At 48.2% G+C, this 18,273-nt stretch overlaps 1 protein-coding gene across 3 annotated transcripts in view; it reads right to left on the reverse strand.

The window, feature by feature from the left end:
- Window positions 1-17,684, reverse strand: part of RASSF7 (Ras association domain family member 7) — a 34,297-nt gene extending 16,613 nt beyond the window's left edge. The window contains exon 1 of one of the 3 annotated variants that reach the window (XM_027703261.1): window positions 17,039-17,684. The gene's annotated coding sequence lies outside the window, so the exon portion shown is untranslated. Of the gene's footprint in view, window positions 1-331; window positions 414-17,038 lie in introns of those variants that run through there. The other 2 variants (XM_027703267.1, XM_027703252.1) reach the window with 2 other exon arrangements.
- Between the last annotated feature and the right edge of the window lie 589 nt (window positions 17,685-18,273).

The raw sequence follows: 18,273 nt of genomic DNA on the forward strand, positions 1-18,273 counted from the left end.
TCTCGTTACGGGATCCGGGGTTCCTGCGGCGCCCTGCCCCAAGCCAGCCCCTCACCGCTCCCGCTCCAGTTTGCAGCCCCGGGGGGTTGCCCCCCGCTCCCGTGGGCCCTGCCAGGCGGCAAGGCGCCGGCTACCCCGGAGACAGCCCTCCCCGCGAAGCCCCATGTCCAGCGGCTCCGCCGCAGCCGCAGCCCCCTCCCCGGGGCCGCTCCCGGAGGTGCCGACCCGGCTGCGGCAGGGCAGGGCCGGGCCGCGCCCCGGTGCTGCAAAAGCAGCGGCGGCCACTGGCCGGGAGGCCCGGCCCGGCCCCACCGCGCCGGTGCGCACTCACCTGCCGCCGGCCCGGCCACGGCTCAGCAGCTGCAGCTCCGGCTCCTCTCCTGGGCGGCGGCGGCCGCCCCGCTCCCGTCCCGCCGCTCCGCTCCGCAGCGCGGAGCCGCGGAAACCTGCGGCCCCGCCCCTGCCGCGCCCCGCCCCGCCAGCCCCGCCCCGCCAGGTGAGCCCCGCCCCCGCCAGGTGAGCCCCGCCCCGCCCCCTGCGCCCCAAACTCACACCGCGGCTTCGGCTGTTTTAAAAAAAAACAAATCTAAAATTCTCCTTAAAAAAAAAAGTCTTAAATTCTTCTTAAAAAAAGCACTAAATCAACAAACTTAAATTCTTCTTTCTTAAAAAAGTCTAAAAACAAAACAAAACAAACTAAAATTCTCCTTTTAAAATAAAGTCTTAAATTCTCCTCCTTGTTTTTTTTTTAAGAGCTCATAAATTCTGCTTTTGTCCCCCTAAAGTCTTAAATCCTCTATTAAAAAAACCCTCTTAAAAAAAGCTTTTAAAAATATTTAATTCTCCTTTTATTTAAAAAAGTTAAATTATCTTTTTTTAAAAGTCTGAAAACATTATCATGGTTTTTAAAAGAAGTCTTAAAATCTTCTTTCTTAAAAACAAACCAAGGAAAATCTCACTGTACTTCTCTATCCCTGACTCTGGGCCCCCCTCCCATGGGGCCATATGGGCGGACTCATTCCTGGCTGGAAGTGCTCAGCCTGTTTGACAGCAGGGCCCAGAGCTCCACCTGTCCTGGCAGGTCCCCGAGCAGAACAGAGGAAACAACCCCTTTTCAGAGAGGAAGAGCTTGGCCTGGCCCAGGAGGTGGGTGCAGCCCTTGTGCCCAGTGCCCTTCAGCCAGCCAGGGGCTTAGAACACCCTAAAAACCACAGCAAGATGATGGGAGGGAGACAGGTTCAGCCAGTTTTGGAAGAAGATGGTGCCTGCTGCTGTTCTGGAGGCTTTGGAAACTTCTCACCTCCTTCCTCTATCTGCTTTTCTAGCTCCCAAAAAACCCACCTGAAAGCTTCCCCTGCCTGGCACACCAATGCTCTTCCTCCACAGCCCACTAAGCAATGGGGATGGCTGTGATGGCATCAGCCTCAGCATCCCATTCTGGTGGTCTCTACTGGTGAAGGTGCTCCAGCAATGCCTGTGTTGGTGCCACCCCAGTGCCAAGCATCTCCCACAGTGAAGCACACACACAGTTATGTTTACATTTCTTTATCCAGAATCTCTTGTGAAATGTCCTACCACTCATGAGGAAGGATGACCCAGCCATCAGACCACAGATCCTGAGATGACCACTCCAAAACAGATCTCAGGGTTGCTGCTCCATCACAAAATGTATGTTAATTTTAACTGATAGTCAGAAAATCCCCATCTCATGTGGACCTTATGATATCTTAATCTAACGTTTTGGATATCCTTAACTACTCTCTTCTCCACATCCAAGCTGCTGGGATTAGGAGGTGATGCAACACACAAGTATGTAGCTGTCACTCGGCAGCTTTAATTGGGTTTTTAAATGAAGTTTTCTGTTGTTCTGACATATTCCTCATAATTATGATCTCCTAAAATCAGATAATACATCTGGCACTCCATAGCACAGGCCATGCCCTGGAGACCGTACAGCGCAGGAGGAACAAAGATCTATAAAAGAAAACAACAAAAGCTGTTCTCAGGAGATACATATCTTATTTATTAGCTTGGATACTCTTCTGAGATCCTAATTAGACACATACTGAGGAGAAGTTCATTTGCCACTAGTGAGGATGGTTGTCTTTCCTTTAATAAAAAGATTTTGTGTTTTAAATCTTTCTATCTTTTGCAGGTTGTAAAAATATTGGAAATTCCTTTTCACTTGCAAAGGTAAAGCTAATACTGTGAAAAATAATCTTCTACCTCTGCACCCACGCCTTCATGATCCCTTGATCCCCCACCCTACTGAGTTTTCCACACCTTCCATTAACTGAGATGGATGAAAGTGTCCAGGGTATAGTTTCACAATGGTGAGCTCCTCCAGCCTGGCTCACGGACCATCTTCTCCATCCATTGCACTGTCTCAGTGCATCCACTGCCTGGATTTATTCCTAAGGGTCCTGTGATGTTGAGGCCATCTTCAGGGACTGACCAAGGAATAGAGACTGAACTGATTTCTAGGTTTGGTCTCACTGGTTCCTTCCTGGGTTTTCCAAAGCTGCGTCTTAGAGTTTTGAAAAGTCACGTGGTTCTTGTACACTGAGTAGCCAGGCTGCTTCTGGGAGGAGAGCAATGCTGTCTCAGCATCTTGAGCAGCTGAATCATAACCAAGCAGGTCCTTTGGTCTCTCCAGCAGCAGATGAGATAGCAACCCTATCTGAGTTTCCCCAAAGAAAATGATACTCTCTTGCTGCTCTCCTTAGGAGCACAAAAAGCGTCCTTGTTCTGATGCTTCCTAAGATACAGAATACGTTTGCACAAAAAACCCCTCATGAGTACAAATGCAGTGTGTGCGAGCAGAAGGTCACCTTTCAGTGACCAGCTATAGCCTCTCTTAACAGAGCTTATCTCCCCTGAGACAGCCATCCAAGCCAGCTCAAACACAGCAGTGTTAACCTGTGCTACATTGCATAGTCAGCACAGGGGATAAGGGGAAAATGGGTATTTGAGGCACTGGGATCTGCAGAGCTGTTGGGTTTCGGCTTTAGGCACAAAACCAAAACCCTCTGAGCTGTTGTTGGGAGGGGAGAGTAGAGGAAAGCTTCTTTTTTGGGCCCATCTCTAAAAGGAAAAAGTGAGAAGCCAGATTTTCAGAGGTGTCTCCACAGGAGCTGGATGCAGTCAGCATTGTGGCTGTCAAATCTTCCTGCCAGCCTGATGGTCATCTGTTATTTTGCCATCTCCCAGCAGGCACCAGAGGCAAGAGCTGCAGTCCCCCTCCTTCTGGGGCACAAGGGCTACATGGCCCCCATGGTGCTTTCCTCTCCTTCTCCCCTTTCCATGGACTCCTTAAGGCTTTGGGAATGTGCCTCCAGATCCTGTGAGCCTCACGAAATTTTTCAGTCACTATCCTCTCCTGACACAGCCACAACATTTCATGTGCCTCAGGGAAATTACTCAGTGCATCCCTTGCCTGCCTGAGCATACAGAAGGGCATGTTTATCCCAGATGAGTTTCCCTCTCAAATAAAGACAACCGCCCCCAAAATCCCAGCCATTCCAGCAAAGCCCTGGCACCAGGAGAGAAAAGTGGCCGGTACCATATGGCACATTGACTTTCTCTTTCAGCAGACACCCTTTACCTCAAGAGCTGTAATTCAAAGCTAGAAGAGAGGACCTATATATATGTACATATAAATAATATGTATAAATAATACATATAATTACATCTATATGAAAATAGATAAAAATATTTATATATACACAGGAATACTGCCTCCTGTTGCTCAACATATATTTTTAGCAGTGTTAGGAAGTGCCCATTGACTCTTTCAGTACTCTTAGGACTTTGGGAAATTTGGAGGGTATAAAGTTTTTCCAGGTTTCTTTGGAAGGTCAGCCTGCAGTTGATTTTCTGGCAAGGGTTTTATTATGCAACCATACACTGTTTTGGTAAGAAACAGAAGATGCTGCCTCAAATTTAACAAAAACGCTTCTCTGGAAGAATTTTTTCCTCTGTTTCTAGGACAACAACAGACATGAGAAAGAAAAGATGCTGCAGCATCACAGGAATGCCAAATCGGGGCTCAGCATCGCAGAGCCACTGCAGCTGACTGCCAGTGTACTACAGACGGTACCACATCATTTCCACCTGCAACCCTGCTTGGGTTAGGGCTTGCAGGAAAGAGAGACTTTGGTCTGTTCTCCTTCAAAGGCAGGCCTCTTGGCCTCTGAAACTCGATATATTTCTTGTCCTCCTGCTTTATTCAAAGGAGCATTCATTCTGCTTCTGCAGCAGGCCTGGAAAATTTGCTGAGCACTTGTCTCCTGCGACTGCAATACGAATGGGGATGCTCAACAGCAGCCTGTAGGATTGTGGTCTGAGACAGTAAACTTTTTGGTTACATTGGTCTTATGTATTTGAATTGCCCTGTGTAGGCAAACATCCCCTTTCCAAAAGCACTGAGAGCCACTGCAAGGTCTGCATGTGTCTCTCTGCTTTCCACACCTGGGGTGGTGGGAGCTGTGAAGGGAGATGACCTGCAAATGGTCTCATGAAAAGTGGTGTCCAGCACATTCACAGTACAAGATGAATATGAGCCAAGCGGAAAGGCATAGTAAAAACCCATGATAGAGTCAGAGCCAGAAATCTCAGGTCCCTACATCTTCCAGAAACTTGCACTGCCTTGTCTTTGCTAGAATGGCTCTTGCAAAAGGTCCAAACCAGCAAAATCCAGCTCCAAAGTGAAAGCGAATAACTCAAAATGTGGGGGGAGAGCTCTCGCCCCTTTTGCAATAAAAAGTAGAAAAAAAGGGATTTAATTAGGTTGGAGCTCCTGCATTCCCATCCAGCATCCTCAGAGGAGAGTATGATGGGGTCATTACAACTTCATTGCCATTCCCCACCTCAACAGTGAGTTGAGCTGTGTGACACCAGGAACAGGGGAGGAAGAAGCAGCTGAAACAAAGGTGGACAGGAGTGAGAGAGAGAAAATGGACAGGAGAAACAGAAAGTGGAAAGGGCAACACTGTCAAGAGGAGAAAGGATGCCCAGGGCACATCCCACAAGATTTTATTTCCCATCCAGCTGCTGGACAGAATTCTGAAGACCTGCCTTTAGCCTAGGAAATAGCCTCATTAATTATGGCTGTTGAGTATGGGAATGCAACAGCTTTTCACCATTCTGCCGCTCAGGGAGCCTGTGACCCGAGCCGTTCAGGTTTCCCAAGCATTTAGCAGTGTGGTCATGCTAATTTAGTTCGGTTTTTCAACTGAACTTGCCGGGAAAAGTCCTCTTCTTCCCAGAGGCATTGAAAGTTTTGACCTCCTGACCCTCCCTTTTACTAGGAGGTTCAAAAGCAGCATTGCAGCTGTTAAAGTTTTTCTTCATGCCTCAGTGATTCTCTGATGGGGGACCAAGCCGGTGTTTATCTAGGCTTGACCTCTCTTCTTTGAGCCCAGAGATGTCTCTTTCATTCAGTGCTACAGGCAGGGCAGTGCTGGAAACCTCCCTGCCTTGCCATTCACTCCCCCCCTGTGTGCAAATGCACCAGTACCCATTACTAATCCATCCCCCACCAGGAGCTGGGATTCCCGGCACTGATCCCATTTGTCCATCACGCTGCAGATTCATTTACATTTAATCCACCGTGACTTGTCTATGAAACACAACCCTCCTGCTCTGATGCTGGCATCCATTTGGCTTCCAAAAGTCAACTGTCGGTGTCTGAAAAAAAAAAAATAACCCCCTGCCTAGCAGGCCACTACTGGCCTTACATGGACCTCCAGTGTCTTGTCCTCCCCTCCACTGCCAAGGCTCATTATTTGGAGAGGGCATCCTCCACTTAATTTACCTCTTTGTCACACACCGTATCTGTACCAGGCTCCCTCTTTCTTAAGGACCAAGATCCACCAAAGCACATGAGAACAGATTTAAGGTCAAGCATCTTGTTTCAGGATGTCGCTCACACGTCACATCCCCTAGCTGAGACCTTGGAGAGGGATGGCCTGATTTGTTACTGTTGTATCCTGGATATTTACTCACAGCAGCCTGATTTTCAAGCTGACAGGGCAGTGCCTTCTGCTTTGGACAGGTCCCACCAGCTCATCTCAGTGCTGAAGCATTAGGTTAGGATGCAAAGTGAGGTGTGAGAAGGCGGGAGAGGAAACCTCTCTGAACTGCTAGTCTGTAGAGCTGTGGGATTAACCACATGCACATCAACAGATTAGGGTCATTAACGTAGTCATTAAAAAAGGGAGAGTCCTACTGTGAATAATGACAGGTGCTTCACACTGGCAGGTGCCTGGTCCCTGTGGTGGAGGCTTGAAGGTGATGAGATAGACATGAGCGTTGTAGACATCTCCAAGGCAGGAGCAGCCCTTACCCTTTTTACAGCTCTCCTGCCACCTGAAAATAGTGGTAAGCACAGAAACATGCATGGGTGAGGGGCTGAATTACCCTGGATTGTGCTCCTAATGTCCACACTGCAGAGCCATCTGCAGAAAGATGCCTGTGGTAGAAGCTGGGGTAAGGGTCTGCACCATAGGCTCCTGCATCCCTGCTCAGTTGTTATCTCTTTAGATGAGCTCGGCTTCCCTAGCTGCAAAGTTGGGATAATGTTTAGTTTGCTTCTAGGGGTGTGGAGGAACAATTAATTAATGTTTATGAAATGCTTTCAGATCCCTAAACAAGAGGGGTGAGATAAGCAGTGAGGATTCATGAGGTAGGTGCAAAGCGTTATGATGAATTATTGGAATTCAAAGGTAAATTACTGTTATTGCTGCCTAATAAGCAGACATAGCCATTAGCCTCCAACAATCTGATTTCTAACGCTGTTAGCTCCTTTCCCCCTCCTTCTTCTCAGCAAGATTGTGGTTTCATCTTTGCTACTCACACCCAGTTGACTGTAAGAACCCAATAAGTCATGTGAGCTGACCCACCCAGCCCATCTTCTGGTGGGAAGGAGAAGCATGGTGCAGCCTACCCTGGTGCCAGCGTGAATGAGACCTGCAGCAGGGCAGCTTGCACCACTGTCAGGAGCTTCTCACCTGGGAAGGCATCTGGGGGAGGCAGATCACTCTTCCCTGGCAATGGGGAGCATCTCCAGAAGCAGTTTCCCATCCGGCTTCAACCAGCAAGCTTGCTTCTTCAAACCCTGTGGTTTCAGGAGGTGTGAGTGCCCAGATGCAATTCCACCCCTCAGGTGGGCTGGAGAACATGCCCTTTTGCATGCCCCTAGCCCACCCTTTGCTTAGAAAGGCTTAAATCCCAGGAAAGATCTTGCACTGGTGAAGGGCAGGAGTGCACAGGGGCAGTGACACAGTGAACAGGCACAGGGGAGCTCAGAACTTCTCTAAGCTGAGCTGAAAACAGTCTTTAGGCAGTTTGGCCATCTTTGCCTGGAAACCAAAGTGAACCTGACCTGCTTTAAACCAGTGTGAGTAATGTGAATCCCAGCCTGGCACAAGCAGGTTTTTCTGGTTCTTGCTGCAGCTTTTCCCCCTCCTTCCCGGCCTGGGCTCCCAGTTTCATGCTGGAAGGGCACCTGAGCCTGGCACAGTTTCCATCCTTTGGGACGCCTTTTCCTGCTCTCTACCCATGCCATTCCCATTGATCCCTAATTGCTTTTCCAACACCATGCCTCAGAAGCCACCTGCCAGCCTGTGCTCTCAGAATCCCCCACATTACACATAGCCAGTCCCTCATCTCCAGCCTCACAGCCCTCTCACACCACCAAAACTGAAGGTTCTCTCCCATGCCTTGCTCTGCTGTGGTTGCTGGTGCCAGGTGTCAGAGCACAGCACAGTCTTGCACCAGCTCTGTGTCTTGGTAGTACCAAGTGGGGACCTCACGCAGAAACAAGGAGGGTCCCAAGCCTGGATTGCTTTGGATACTGACTTGGACGTCCAAGACCACCTTTCGACAAAAGCTTGCAAAGGACGGGCAAGTTCTACAGTTTCTAATTTGTCCTAATTTCTAATTTTTATACTCAAAATCTTCTTTTAATTTTTTTTTAATTTTCCCCTGGCTAACACTAGGGTTATGTATTAAGACCCCAGTTCAGTAAGATAGTTAAGCCTGGGCTGGAACCCAATATAAAGACGTAAACCCCTGCAGGATTTAAGCCTGGGTTTCAGTCCTGTTGAGCCAAAGGCCTTTGGTGAACAGGGATGAAGGCCTAAAATCGCTCCAGTTCCTCTGTGCCTCCCTGGAAATTCCAGTCTAGTGGGAAAGCAGCCAAGCACCTGTCTCTTTTAAAAGTACAATGATGATAACAATTGTTATCCTTAGTTGATTAAGTCCTAAGTGGTTCCTATATGCACCTGAAACACACAAATAACAATACCTAAACAAAGAGGAGCAGAGATTTTTTTTCCTGTTTGACAAAATTTCACAGTCTGTCTTTTAATTTTAAAGATATATTGTTATTATCTTCAAGGGATTGGCTTCTTGTTAGCTATTGATTTTACACGAAGATATTTGCTCTCCATGTCCAGAGTACAGAAGTAGATTAGGCCATGTCAACTGGAATTCACTTGGGGAGACAATTAGAAAACGGATTTTATTACCTTCTCTGCTAAGAATAAATAGTACCTGATGCCTACATAGTATCACTGTATTAACCCAAGTTTTTCAAGTAACTACACGAATCATGCAAACACAGTTGCTTTTCCATTTGTATGTTAGCAGCATGACTGAAACAGAAATATCATCCAACAGATGCACATTCAGCATGTATCTTCCTTTCTATTGGGAAGTCTGTAAATTGGCTTTTGCTTCCATAATGCTGAGCTCTTGGCAATTTCTGAGCACACCCGTACTCAGCACACAGCAGGTAGCTCTAATAACAGGTGACCTAAGCAAAAAGGAGGATTTAGACTGCCCTCCTTGCTCACCAAGATTTTCCACCTCTTAATAGTCAATATTTGCCTTCAGGCTGTGGGTTAGTTAAAGAAGTCAGGGCAGTCCAGCACCAGCAAGGTTCTGCAAGTGGTGTTCATCTCCTGCACCTTGAGTGAACCAGCATAATCCCAAAACACACACAACAACCATGGGAAGGATATGGCACAGCACATGTACTTCCCTCCCAATGGCTCTCTGGCAGGTCCTGTTTTTTAATACCAAGCATCCCCCCTCTTCTCACCAGGCATGGGAAATATGCCTGGCTACCATTCCGAGGGAGTGGAATACAACTGAAAAGCCAGAAACTTTAGACAGGATGAAGCCTGGACTGTACTGCCCTCAACAAGTGGGAGTTTTAGAAAATACCACCTTTGTGAAACCAGAAAGAGAAGACAATACAGAGTGTGGCATGGGCAATGAAATATGTATGTACCTAGGACCTCATCCAGCCCTCTCCCAACACTGTACCTCTTGCCTTTGCATTCAAGGGGCACTGGATCTCATCCAAAAAAGATGCAGGGGAACAAATGTAGCCCTGGCAACCCCACCAAGGACAGGGAGGAACAAAGAGGACCCCCGGGCTGAACTTGTTTCCATTTTTAATCCTTATCTATACCCATCACCCCCATGCATGGAAAGAGGCTTCTCAGCTGTATAGATTTGCATTGCTATGGGAGTTTGAAGTGATAAAACATTTGGCCTGCCTATTCAAAAGCAATTAGTGATTCAAAGCAGTCTGAGACATCTTAAAGGGGCCTGGTTTTCAAAGAGACAGGTGCTCTGAGCTGACTTTAGGGGAAAATTGAGTTTTTTAGAAAAAAGAAGTCATGGGCTGCTTGAAAATACAGTTCCTTCAAGCCTTAGTAGTGAAAAATAGATATTGTACAAAAAAATCCAGTTCAGGCTGGTAAAATTTATGAAGAGGTGGGAAGAAAAGGCTTGATTTACAGTGCTGGTAGAAGTACTGTTTATCTATCTATTGAACACATAATTTATATTTTCATGATACAGGTTTCCCCTCCACCACCACGAGTAATGCAAGCAGAGCCATCTCCCACTAAGGCTGTTACCCCAGCATCCCCGGCCTAACAAAACATCAGAACCGAGCCAGACTTTCTCCCCCAGATCTCCTTCCAAGAGAGAAGGTATTTTTTGAGCATTGTTGCTCTTGGACTTTTAAATCTACCTAGGCAAAAGGGCAGCTTTCCAGCCTTTAATCTGACTGCAGGGACGAACACATCCTTGCTGCCACTGTTGCAGGGCAAACCCAGGCAAGAAATGAGACCTGCACCACAGCTGTTACAGTCTCTGGCAGGATGAAAAGCCCTGGAAAGGCAGTCCAGGGATGACTACTCTCAAGGTCTCTGGGAAAAGGCAGGAAAATTCATGCCAAGGATGAGTTTGCCTGTGCAGAGACACCAGGGCAGGACAAGCTGGTATATAAATGTCCAATGCAGAGGAGTGTCTACTCTTGCCCAAAGGAGTTGTTCTGTGGTGTCCTCCCCATGCAGCTCCTTTTCTCCCTCTATCAGCAGGAGACATAAAGAGGCTCCTGCAACAGGCAACTGAGGCTTTTGCTTGATGCTGTGGAGGCTCCAGCTTCTCTCTATCCCCATGCTGCCTAGTCATGCTGACACAACTACTGAATTGTTGGGTTAGGGGGGAAAAAAGGGAGAAGAAAGAGATTTCTGACTTCCATCTGGAGGCATTTTCTCCTCCCCACTGTACTGTGTACAGCACTGGGGCTCCCTGCAAAAGCATCCCAGTCAGCCAAAGCTGTTTCCACTACACGTGCCACATTGCCTGGGGGCTGCTGCTGGGGCTTTGCCAGGCAGAAATCAGCAGAAGAAGACTGAAGGAAAGGGTAGGGCTCAGTTAAAAAAAAAAAAAGAGGATTTCTTCCAGAAACCACTTAAAAGCTAATAGGGCAGAGGGCCACAGCTGGCAGGGGATGCATTTTAAACTGCTTCTTAATCTGAGAGCAGATATATCCATCACCATCTCTAACATCTGTCTGGCAAGCTGGATGGGTGGGGGCAATAATCTCTGAGGCTGTTCCATGCAGACTAACTAAGAGGGAAACTAGGCAGCAGATATATTCACCACCCATCAGGGTTTTCCAAGGCAAAGCACTGGTTGTGAGCAGGTGCTGTTTGGCCCTGGCAAGTAATGGAGGAACACCCCCAGGTGGTGCAGATATCTCCCTTTCCCTACAGAGCTGCAGGAATCAAATGCTCACCAGGGAAAAATGCCCTCCACTACATGCAGCTCTGCAGGGCTTAAAGATCATCTTAGCTGCTCAGCTTCAGAGCTGGTGTTCTGTGATTCAATATAAGCCTCCAGCTGAGATCAGGGCATGCAACGTGCACTTGCACACATATGGGGACATCTCCTACCTCAGCAGCTTTCACGCTGGAGAAGACTATTAAAAGGAGAGAGAAATAATATTTCTTCCTATTTTTCAAATGTAAAATGAAATTATGAGATCCAGCTTAAAACCAAAATAAACAGGACGCAGATATCAGTCTGCACTTTTAGGCACTTACATGTCTTCTTTCCACAGATCCCAACTGATTTTTGCCCAAGCTATAAAGCATCCAAGGCAGAGGCGCAAATTGCAGCTGCTTTCCCTGGTGCCAGGCTGCTAAACCTGCACTTCCCTGCCCATGCAGAAATCTGCTGCCATACTTGGCCAAAACAAGACCTGCAAACCTATTCCAGATGCTCTTCAGAGTTGCTATACCTGCAAGAATAACCTATGTTTTAGGCAAGGTCATGAGCATGTGTGAAATGCAAAAAGTAGCAGTAAGACAAGAACCATGGGTGTTGTGGAAGGGGCCCAAGACACCTGTCTGGGGCTGTTCTCAGAAGGTCCATCAGCCTTCATGGTATCTGCTATGTTTCTTGTCTCCCCAACAGTTGCTGTTTGTGTGGATATGTTACTTTTCTTAGCACATACACATGCAGCATCAGGTTTTAACTCCCACCGTTGCAAAGACACGTTAGAAATGTGACCCTGAAATGCTGCAAAGGTTCAGAAAGTAAAGCATACTCACAATTTACTTATTCAATCTTAAACTTTGGGGCTGTGCTGCTTTTTGAGTTGACAAATTGGTGTGGGACAAATAGAGTACTAAAATGCCAGAGGTTATCCTCCAAATCAGGTGTCAGAAAGTCTAATGGAGTCTAATAGCAGCTACAGGAAGGACTTCCCTAGATCTTATGAGACCCTCAAAGTCATCTAGCAGTCACCTGGAAAAACTCACCAGACAAGAAGAAAGAAGAGGCATAGCTGAACCAGTAGGTCTGGAGGTGGTGCAGAAGACCATTTCCAACCCACTACTGGCACCCACCACTCACTCCCTCCCAAAGGAAATTTCCAGCCACTCTGGTTCACTTGTGTGACAAGTTTTTCTTCCTCTACCTCTGCTCAGGTGTGACTTTATCATCTGCTTTTCAGCCAAGAGGATGCTTCACACTGAAGGGATCCAGAGACAAGCCTTATAATTAGGAGGTGGGTGCCACCCACCAGTTAATCCCTCCTCCTTCCTCATTGAGCCTGGGAAATATGTAGCCAGGTTTGTTTATATTGCCTATACAACTTATCATTTGTTCATACTGCTTTCTGTCTTCAAAGCACTTCAGAAGGAGTTTTGCAAGCTTCTCCCCAACCCTCATGTGACAAAGGATTTGGAAAGGGGATGGAAGGTGAGCAGGGAAAAGGAAAGGTAAATAATTTGCCCCAGGACAAACAGAGTTGGCAGTAGAGCCAGGATCAACACCCAACAGCTCCAGCCTCTGAATCTCATGCTCTGATCTCTGCCTGTACCTCACTATCTTCAGGTTCAAAACTGGTATTATGTAGCCCAGTGATCATCTTGGTACCAGAGAGCAGGTTTCAAGGGATTTCCTTCAGCCCAGCACTCCTGTGGTCAGAGCCACTGGACCTAGTGGTCCTGGACCAATGATTAAACTAAAGAATTTCAAACATCTGGCAGTGGTCAGTAAAACCACAATCAACACGTTTCCCTTATCAGCACCAGAGGAAGGACAGAGGAAAGGATCCATCCACGACCTTCATTCAAGCTGATATTTTGGACTGGTTAAAGCAGGCAGTGGTGGGCCGACAGCCTGCACTTCCCCCTCCACCATGCCTGCACTGCTTTTGGTGCAGACAACTAGATCGAGGACTTGTGCAGCCATAGAAAATCCCCAAGGGAGAAAATTATTTTTTTTTCTACGCCAGACCAGTGCCTCTGCATCAGGCAGTTGGGTAAATGCTCATGCCAACAAACAAGGTGGAGCAGTGAGTGCTTAGATCAGGCTGGGGAAGGAGAACAGCTTAAACCACTTTTCCCATCACTAACCATAACAGTAGAGCAGCTCCAGGCGTGTCAACGGAACTACAGTAACCTGGACCAGCACTATCATTTCTATCAGCCAGTACCTAGAAACATCTGGCCCACTGGCCCAAAATTCTTAATATATTGATAACCCTGCCACAGCTTTACTATTGGTACTGACTTGCTAAGCCCCTTAAATCATTGCTAGGGCAAGAGCAGACTCTCTCCTGGGTGGCCCTGGGCCCACATATTACTTATTTTCTCCTCATCACTGGAACAATCTTATGCTGGAATTTGTTTTGCTGGTTTTGCTGCATTTTTTCTCTCTTGCTACAGAGGGAAAGGAAAGCTCAATAATTTGGAGTCAAAAGACACACTCCCCATCTTTGTCTCTTAATCATGAGACAAAATGAAAAGGTTCGAGCAGATAAGGAGCCACTCAACCAGAGCATTCCTGGTACCAGACCCACCTGGTGAGCACCAACCTTGGGTGAGAGCACCACTATCAGCCCCTTGGCTCTGCTGGGAGAGCCCCTACCTAAACCTGCCATTTGCTCTCCTCCTGGCAATGTGTGTCAAGGTTCTGCCCCTTGCTTTGCTTTCACCCTCCCATCTGTAAAATAGATGTAAGGCACCTTTCCCAAAACCCTCCAGGACCTGATGATGAAGACTCCAGAAGCGTTAGAGGACTCTAGCGTCACCACTACTTTGGGGATTACTCCTTGCTGGGGTAGGAGAGGGTGACAATTATAGGGATCATGTCTTCAGCCCTCTCCTACGTGAGAGGGGAGGGCAAAGCAATTTTGGCTTTTCCACTGATGGGTATGCAGGGCAAACAAACACCAAGTGCCAAGGCTGGAGACCGCAGGCACTGGGGGTGATGCAGCACCTGAGATAGCCTCCGACACTAGGACTAAGTGAGGACTACCAGCTCCATGTATGTGCAGGCTGAGTAATATCCTGAGGAGCCCAAACACACACACGGAGATGGCTGGGACTTGAGAAATCTTGCCCAAGGGCCAACGGGGCTCTAGTGAGTGACCACACAAACTTCTGTAGATCCCACATTCATTAAAAGTAAAATTAATGTCTCCCTTAATAACCTCATTAATGACATCTGCTCTCCTAGGAACCAGGATTGCTCGAACCTCATGTCTCTGGATGAAATCTGAGCTTATGCTGAAGCCTTCTGGTGAGTGAGCTCTGCTAGGGTCCCTCTGCTACAAGGACTCTCTGGCGTCTAACAGAGATTTGGTCTATGCCAGGCATTTCTAGGGACAGTGAGTATGTCTTTCTCTTTCCTCCCCTCAAGACCCATTTTCAGGACACTTTTAGGTGCCCTGAAGCAGAGGATCTCTACTTCTTAAGTGTTTAAAGGGTATGAAGAGAAGGAAGGGGCACAGACTGACAGGCACACGAGTCCTACCATGAGTGTCTTTTCTTTAAGAAACCGACAGGAAAGAAAACAGACCAAGCTTTATTTTTCTTGGTATGGAGAAGGGATAATTTCCTGTTCATGATTCAGTGCTGTCATATGGAGACAATGACTGTCCTTTATACTCCTCACAGCTTTGTCTTTAAAACACCGCTCATGACAGCACACCTCTCCAGGTAAGGTGCAATTACCTGGGAGTTCACTAGCTCACCACTAGCAATTACTCAACTGCCCTGTGTCCCATCAACACACCCTAATCACCACATCATCACTGCAGCCTTAAGACTGGTGGCTCCTGCAGTAAATACTGTCATTAAACATCTGGGAGTGAATTTACTACCAGCCATGGAGTGCTTACTTGCTGGGGTCACTGCAAACATGCAAATTGAACAGAAGGATTGTTATAAAATATGATCCCACTCAAATAAAAGCAGATGCTACTAGCAAGCAACAGGCACTGTTGATTCCATAAAACACCAGGAAAGACAAGTTATTTAATGACTATCTGGGAAAGTTCTGCTTCAGTGGGGCTAACACTCCCAGTCATAAACTCCCTAGGCAGAACTCTTGGGGAGATACAGAGTGAGCTGAATTTGTTCCTTTTTATGGCCTGCAAGGTGTGGGTATGCTTTCCCCTCTCTTGGGTTTCAGACTGACATTACTGTTCATGGGTTTAATAAAGCTTGAAGAATGTACTTGCCTTAACCCTTCAGAGAAACAAGGCTTATTTGAACTAATTGGAGCAGGAAGAGCTGCTGGTCCAAGTAGGAGCATCACCCAGTCTCAAATTGCTAAATTTTAAAAACTGGCTCTAAAACATGATTGTTGAAAAAAGAATGAAAATACCCAATTAGTTTAATTCACCTTTAGGCTTCTGAATTTTCAGGTTCATTTAGGTCAAACCTCCTCTTACCACATGGGACAGACATTTTTTCTTAACTTTTATTTAGATATAAAAAGCATCACTGAATCTAATAGACCTGGTACCTGGGTTTTCCAGGCAAAGCCTATACTGCTGTTGAGTCCACCATCCCAGAATTATAAACCTTGGCAACACTGCATTATGCAGGATTTTTTTTTTAACTGACAATTTGTGTTGCATATTCCCACTTAAACAGTGAAAAATGATCTATGTAACAGGCATGACCCTTTCCCTTTCTCTAATCCCCCCACAGTCCTTGGATAGGCTGACTGTGCTAATCTTACACCTCCAGGTCATCAGTGAGAATCCAGGTCAGCAACAAAAACACTGCCAGCAAAACCCTCTCTGCTCATTTTGTGATGTCCCTCTGGCTTTTCCTGACACCAGGATCTTGAGGAACTGCTCTTCTGCTACAAGCATGACACTGAGAGGGATCACCAAGTCTTCTCATGCCTTTGGTGCTGTGGGTAAGAATTGTTCAGGCAGCCCTCAGCTCTGTGCCCTGATAAATAACACAAGCTGTGATCTCAAAGGTCTTCGCATTTTTGCCCCACTCGTGGCACCAAGACCTTTCTGAGTTGGGGTGCTGCTTTTCAGTGTGTGCCACTGAATCCACACAGGACACCAGCCCTTCCACAAGCTCACCACCCACCACGGAGCCAGGAAGCTCCTCTGGGATGGATGTTACCCTGTGGAGGTGGCTCCTCGTCTAGGACAGCTTGGACCTCCTCTGTCCTTAATGGCTGGCACATCTTTTTACATGTTTGTCTCTGTTGGTTTTGATAGGTGCAAAACGGGCTGTGGTGAGTGCTGCCTCCCCGTGCCGGCAAGCTTCTTACATCTCTGCTCCCATCTCCAAGTAGAGGAAAAAGCCTTTTCTTTACCGCACACCCCCACAATGCTCCTCGCTTCCCTGCACACAATTGAGCCCTGGGGGGCCCTTCCCTCTTCACCCTCCCCCCTGGCTCCAGAGGAATGGACATGCAGGCGGGTTGTGCTGAGACACAACCAGAGCAGCTCTCTATCAGCAGGAAAAGCTTTCATTTCAATTTAAAGCCACTTTCTTCTAGCACAGCTCGTAGCCTTGGCTGACCTGCAGGGCTTTTGTGAGTTTGGTTAATCAGGCGAACCTAAACTTACCCAAAATCACCTGCTCCGTCCTCTTGGGGCAAGAGAGCTGACCACAAACTGTCTGAAGGCCGCTTGACTGCCCTCTCCCTGCACAGCTTCTCCCCAAGCATCCCTCCCACAAAATCAGTTTCAGGACCCCCAAAATCCCAGTGATTTCCCTTGCCCTACTCCCACTTAAAACAAGCTCCTCCACTGCCGTGTCTGTAGACAGGAGCACAGGTGCCGGCTGAGCGACGTGCGGAGTCAGTGCCGCCGTCGGCCACCTGACACCCACACTGGGTGAAACTCATCCCACCTCCAAAGCTGGGGCTGGGGCATGGCCCGGGACCGCGCAGAGGGTACCTGGAGGAGGGCCAGGGGCCCTCCGCTCTGCTCCTCGCCGTCGATGCCTGCCTTTCTCCAGCACCCGCCGAGCTCCCGGAGCCGAGTGGGGACGGGAAAGTCTGGCTCCTCTGCTTCTCGTTGCCAGGACACCTTGGCGTTCAAACCTGAGCTGGGACCAATCAGCCCCGGGGCCGGGGAGCACCAGCCTCACGTCATCCTCCCCTGGCGTTGATTTGAGCGAAAAAGCGTGACAGCGGTCACACAGCCCGTGGGGAGCTGCCTTTGTGCGGGTGGGCTCTGCCCCCACCCCTGCCGCTTACTGCAAGCCTCCTCTGTCGGGCTGCGGAAAACAAAAGAGCCGCGAAGAAGGGAAGGGAAAAGAGAATTTCTTTCCGACTGCCAAAATTGATTTCGAAAGCCTGGGCTCTTCTGGATGTCCTCGTTCTTCACCTCCCGGCTCCAGCCTAGACCCCGGTGGTCACCTCACCAGGGAGAGCCAGCGCCTGGATCGCTTCATTCAGGGAGCGATGGAGCTTCCCCAGAACTGGCAGTGTGCTCCTTGTCCCCCAGTGTGGCTGCTTCCACCTGACTGGCTCTGCCCCAGACTGTGCAGCATGAGTGCAGACCCACAGACTCACAACTCCAGGGATGCTTTTTGGCTTGGCTGCAGTTGCAGGGGCGTTTTTTCTCCCAGCCAGCCCCTGCAAGATGTTTTTTACGGAGGCCAAAACTGCAGCCCTAAGCCCCTCGTGAGCACAGGGCACGTCAATACACAATGCAAACAGTCCATCTTTTGTTAAGGAAACTTTCCCGTCTGATCATTTGGGAGGCACTCAAATTTGGGACTGTGACAGTCAAAGTGCCTCCCAATGGTCAGACGGGAAAGTTTCCTTAACACCTTGGTGCTGGCTTCTCGGCTCAAACAGGTGCAGCTGCTGCCAAGGTGCCCACCTGAGTGAAAGTTGCAGCCTTGTTTCCTGTGGTGCCAGTGATGGGAACCAGTGCATTTTGCCTGCCCACAGCTGGAGAGGATTAGACCCACCAGGCTCCCTCCCAAGGTGGGTAGGTCCAGGTGCCTGGGTAGAAACTGAAGAGAGACCTCGACATCACCTTGATGGTGGTGATAGCAGGATGGACAACAGGGACTCAGATATCTTGGCAGAGCTTCTTCCCTTGAGCCCTTTAGACTCTCTATCCCAGGCATCTATGTGGATCTCCTTCCTGCTCACAGTTCAAAGTCATAACATCCTTCA

Source organism: Neopelma chrysocephalum, unplaced genomic scaffold (assembly GCF_003984885.1).
Source record: "Neopelma chrysocephalum unplaced genomic scaffold, ASM398488v2 Primary Assembly neopelma1_24, whole genome shotgun sequence".
Lineage (NCBI taxonomy): Eukaryota > Metazoa > Chordata > Aves > Passeriformes > Pipridae > Neopelma > Neopelma chrysocephalum.